At 37.8% G+C, this 6000-nt stretch overlaps 1 pseudogene; it reads right to left on the reverse strand.

Moving 5' to 3' along the window:
• LOC110557527 (heat shock protein HSP 90-beta-like) overlaps positions 1–5689 on the reverse strand; it is a 29998-nt pseudogene extending 24309 nt beyond the window's left edge.
• Positions 5690–6000: the final 311 nt, after the last annotated feature.

Below are 6000 nucleotides of genomic sequence, written 5' to 3' on the forward strand. Positions count from 1 at the left end.
CCCAATAAGCCATCTTCCCCACCCTAGCGGGAATTTTTTTTGTCAGTTTCAGATGGAATAAACGAATAGCATGATGAACTGTATACATTATTCCACACAGAAAAAAGAACGTAGACTTTTGAGTTATGTGCTCATGTGCATGTGTGTGCATGGGAGCCTGTGTCCATATAAATATTCTGCGTCTCCTGTAGTCCTGCCTTCCCCTTTTTACTGTATTTCCTACGGTACTGGAAGCCACTCAGACTGTACAAGTTTTTCAAGTCTTGCTTAGATTGCAACCACGCGGTAAGTACAATAGACTGCTATTTGCAGTCAGCATGCACGGTCATGCACTCTCCATTCAGAGCCAGGCATGAGAACCTTGCCAGTCACAGGTCTTTTACAAAGTACTATTTCCTCTCTTCAGCAGATACTGTCCCTTATGGTCAAAGGGGGCAGAAGTAGGGATTAAAATAGAACAAACATTCAAAAGGAAACCAAGTAGATGTTGAAGAGAAAGCATTCTCAAACAGAAGTGGAAATAAGGGAAGAGCCTTCTAGATTGCTCAGCACTGTGGCTTTAGCTACTAAGGAAACTAGTACAAGAAAACTTTACAATTTTCTTTATTGAACAGGAGGAAGCTTTGTAGGAATTTGCAAGATGCAAGGATTTTTTTTTTAAAGTGGAATTGAATTCACTGTGTAGATGGCTCTTCAGCACATGGCCTATGGCCCGTGGGGTCTTTTTCAGTCCTCATGAGGTGTAAGCTCAAGGACAGGAACAGCAGTTTTTGTTAACTGTGTGTCTCAGTCAAATAACTGACTTGAAAACATATTCCCATTCTTTGGCAGGACTGTCCTACACACAGTGAAAGAGATAAAAATTACCTGGCTTTAACACAATGTTTATGTTAATATGGAAGGTAGATATACATATCTCTCTCTATATTTTGTGACATATCTCTTGTAAATATGAAATTTTTATTTTTATTTTTCAGTTTTTTTGTGTCTGTATTTTTTTTAATTTATTTATTTTTATTAGTTACAGTTTGTTCACTTTGTATCCCCCCATAAGGCCCTCTCTCCTCCCCTCCCAGTCCCATCCTCCCTCCCCCTTCTTCACTAATGCCCCTCCCCAAGTCCCCTGATAGGGGAGGTCCTCCTCTCCTTCCTTCTGATCTTAGTCTATCAGATCACATCAGGAATGGCTGCATTGTCATCTTCTGTGGCCTGGTAAGGCGGCTCTCCCCTCAGGGGGAGGTGATCAAAGAGCAGGCCAATCAGATTATGTCAGAGGCAGTCCCTCTTCCCATTACTATGTAACCCACTTGGACACTAAGCTGCCATGGACTCCATCTGTGCAGTGGTTCTAGGTTATCTCCCTACCTGGTATTTGGTTGGAGTATGAATCTCTGGGAAGACCCCTGTGTTCAAATTTTCTGGTTCTGTTGCTCTCTTTGTGGGGTTCCTGTGCTCTCCAGATCTTACTATTTCCCACTTCTTACATAAGATTCCTTGCCCTCTTAGCTCTCTTTAAAATTCATGGTCTCTTTTTCATTAGTTGTTGCTACACGCATGCATATGTACATACATACATACATATATATGTTGTTACATTACATATATGTATTTCTAAATACATAAATACAACCTGCTTAGTTTGTATAGTGTTATTCCTATGTTTGCTTTCAGGAATGACCACTTGGTATTTAATAACCAGTTAGTGTATTCTTCTCAGAGGAAGACTATTTCTCCTACTCTTAGCATTCCTTCATTGTCTATAGTTCTTTGTGTAGGGTATAGGTCTTGTGAGCTTTCCCTATGCACTTTTAGGTGTCTATTGTTCTTGTTCAGCTCATGTGTAGGCAGTCATGTTGGTGAGATTTTATGGATTTAGTTTCTGACATTTCTAGGAGATAAACTCTCACAGAAAACTTTCATGTTCCTTTGGCTCTTACAATCCTTCTCTCCCATTTTTATAATAACCCCTGAGTCTTAGGTGCAGGATTTGTATTTAAGATATCTCCAATAGGACTGAGGTTCACAACTCTGCATTTTGATTGGTTGTGTTTTTGTAATGGTCTCCATCTGTTGCAAAGAGGAAACACTTATCTATGAATAATATCTAAATATTATGTAATACTTAAAATGTAGTTAAGGTATAAATATGGAATGTCAGAGAGATGATTTGTGGGATGCTATACTTCTAGTTGAATGGAAGCCTCATGTTTCATGACATAAGTACATGGTGTCTTCATCAATAGGGTCTCACTGTAAGGTTGTTGGAAGGTAACCAATAGCATTGGCAATTACTATTTACTGTAAGTGTATGAGAAAGAATCTGCTGTCCAAATACTTAAGAAAAAATGTTCAAGGCACCTGAAACAAGCGATACAAAATTTTGACACTTGAAAGAACCTGTAAACTTTTAATGGTATGCAGAATCCTCTGTAGCAGAAAGCAGGAAATGATGACCTAGTGGCTGGCAGTTAACAGACACTCCATAGACTCTCAATAATCTATTCATTGTCACTTAAAGTTTTAGTATTGACAAATAATTATTATTTACATTTATGGGGTACAAATGTATTTTTGAACAATTTTATTTTATTTTTTGTATGATGTATGTGTATATTTAGGTGCATATATATGTGCACAGCTCATGACTGTGGGATGCAAGAGATTGAGAATTGTGTTTTCTTCTGTCACTTTCTATTAGGGATTGATCTGGTGCTATGTATTCAAATATTAAATTCAAATACTAAATACTGACCCCCAGATCTCATTGTAGTTGAGAGGAGTACATCCTCAGTATACCGTTTTTTTTTGTGTAAACTTTACCTAATATAAGTTAATTGGTTAATAAAAAGGCTAGACAGCCTATAGCCGGGCAGAGCTTAGGTTCCTGGGATTCAGTCTTGCCTGGGACCAGGGCAAGAAAGAGAGGCATGAGAGGAAGCTGCAGAAAAGGAAGTCACCACTAGGTAGTATGGACCATGAGTGAGTGACCATGAAGGCTGGTGTGATGAAACAGAATCTGCCAGGCAGGAACAATTATGGTAGTAACTTGGGGTGTATAGCTTGGAAATAGCAAAATAGTTTAGAGGGTTGATATCTGTCCAGCTCTAGTGCTTTAAGGTTTATTATAAATCTAAAGGTCTCTGTGTCTTTTATTTGGGAACCAGTGGTCTGAAGAGGGGTATAAAACCCAAATAGATATTTAGGAGCAAAGGTAGGGTGTGACACTCCTCCCCAAGTTATTGCAATAGCAATAGTTATTGCTATAACTCTCTACCTTATAATTTTAGATAGATCTTTCACTGCTCATTAATTTGGTTGCATTTCTTATCCAAAGAGCTCCAGGGATCCTCCTGCTTCTGCTTTTCCAATGCTGGCATTGAAGCTTATACCTCTGTGTTTGACTTCTCACATATTTTTTAAAATTATTTTAAAATCTGAGCCTCTGAGCTCATAATTCCACCCCCTTTGGTATAAAAAATTACTTTGATTAAGACAAGATTGTTAACAACTATAATTTCAATTCTTATCTTTTGACAGGGGTGTTGGCTGGCCTGAAACATACTTATGTAGTCCAGTTTGATTTGATCTTTACACTATTTTTGCCTTGTTGTCACATTAATATATATATATATATATATATATATTGACCATGTTTTATCCTTTTCCCTAACTCTTCCAAGTTCCTACCCACCCAACTTCAAAACAAAGCTTCCAGTACTAGAATTGAGTTATATCCACTTGAGTTGTTGGCCAAAGAGCTCCCACAAAAATCCTGAAACAAGCCAGGCTGTTGCTAAAACAATAGGTTGTTCTCCACAAACTGACAGATCTCATCATGGCTGAGGACAACATCCACACAATTCACCGAACGCTGGAGAGTATCTAGCTGATGCCTACTTAGAACCTTCAGTCCTACAATCAATGCCTTTGGTACAGGAAGGTACTCTATAGGCCACCAAAATATAAATATAAATACTAACCCATTACTCCTGCAAAATATGCAAGGACAGAGGTGGCACAAAGCTTATAGGAGTCAATGTCTGTTTCTCAGAAATATTTCTTAGTCCTTAAAAAGCCATATGCTGCTTGTCTACTATCAATTGAAAATTTCTAACATAGATGTTTGACAGCAGCCCAGAACACAGTGATTGTCTTCCATTCTGGAATATTCTCAGAGGTTTCTCACTTCTATGGCTTTGTTCTGCCACCACTCCCTTTGTGACTTCTTTTTTGTTTTAATTTTAATTTTTTTTTTACAATTTATTCATTATATATCCTGATTGAAGCCTCCTCCCTCAACTCCTCCCACCCTCCCTCTTCCCCACTCTCCATCCATTTGCCTGAAAACTTCATAATTTCCTTGAGGTAAGCATATGTAACAACAGACTACAAGGGATGGAAGAAAGAATCTTACGTGTTGAAGATAAAAATGGAAGAAATTGATGTATCCGTCAAAGAAAATGCTAAATCTAAAAAATTCCTCACACAAACAATCATAGAAATCAAGGACAACATGAAAAGACAAAATCTAAGAATAATAGGAATAGAGGAAAAAGGAGTTTCCTATCAGAAAATATTTTCAACAAAATCAGATAAGAAAATTCCCGATTTAAAGGAGAGGCCTATATGCATATAAGAGGCCTACAGAACACCTAATAGATTAGACCAGAAAAGAAAATCCTCCTGTCACATAACAAGCAAAACAGTAAATATACAGAACAAGAAAAAGGCCAAGTAACATATAATGGCAAACCCATCAGAATCACACCTGGCTTCTCAACAGAGACTATGAAAGCCAGAAGGGCCTGGATTGATAATATGCAGACCCTAAGAGAATGCAGATGTCACCAGGGTCCTATACCCAGCAAAACTTTGAATCATCATAGATGGGGAAAACAAGATATTCAATGACAAAAACAAATTTAATAGTACGTACCCATAAATCCAGCATTACAGAAGATACTAGAAGGAAAAAAAAAAAAAACCCAAGAAAGCTAACTACATCCAGGAAAACACAGGAAATAAATAGCCTCACTATAGTAAAACTAAAAGTAGACCGGACACAAACACATGAGCACAACCAATATCAAAATAAAAGGATCTAACAGTCACTGGTCATTAATTGCTCTCAACGTCAATGGACTCAACTCTCCAATAAAAAGACATAGACTAATGGAATGGGTATGTAAACAAGACCCAACATTCTGTTGCATACGAGAGACACACCTAAGTCACAAAGATAGACATTACCTGAGAGTAAAGGGCTGGAAGATAGTTTTCTAAGAAAACAGACCCAAGAAGCATACAGGAGTAGCCATTCTAATATGCAAGAAAATAGATTTTCAACCAAAATTAATCAAAAGAGATGGGGAAGGTCACTTCATACTCATCAAAGGAAACTTCCACCAAGAAGATATCACAATCTTGAATATCTATGCCCCAAATTCAAAGATACCCACATTTTTAAAAGAGGCAGTAATAAAACTTAAACCACACATAGATCCCCACACATTAATAGTGGGAGACTTCTACACTGCACCCTCATTAATGGATGGTCAACAAACAAAGAAACAATGGCACTAACAGATGTCATGAATCAAATGGACCTAACAGATATCTGCAGAACTTTTCACCCAAACACAATATAATTTACCTTTGTAAGTTCTTCTGACACATTTTCCTTCACCATCTTTGAAAGTCATATTTATATTTAAGCTGTCTTCCTACACATAGTCTGTTTTGGACAGTATCCCAGGTTCCTAACTTCATCTTTGCCCTCCTGTTTTATGCTCCCTTTGTCTCTTTGTTCCCCCATCATCTTTTTCCAGCTGGAATTTCCTGGCTATACTGCTATTCTCCTTAATTCACAGGCCATGGGGATATATTGAGACAGTGCCTGTTATGGTTAAGTTAGGAAGATTTGTGGCTATCAGAAAAAGTGCTTGTGTTAACTTGCTACTATGAGGACTGAGTGAGCCCAACTCACAGTAAAAACTCAAT

This window comes from Meriones unguiculatus, chromosome 8 (genome assembly GCF_030254825.1).
Source record: "Meriones unguiculatus strain TT.TT164.6M chromosome 8, Bangor_MerUng_6.1, whole genome shotgun sequence".
Lineage (NCBI taxonomy): Eukaryota > Metazoa > Chordata > Mammalia > Rodentia > Muridae > Meriones > Meriones unguiculatus.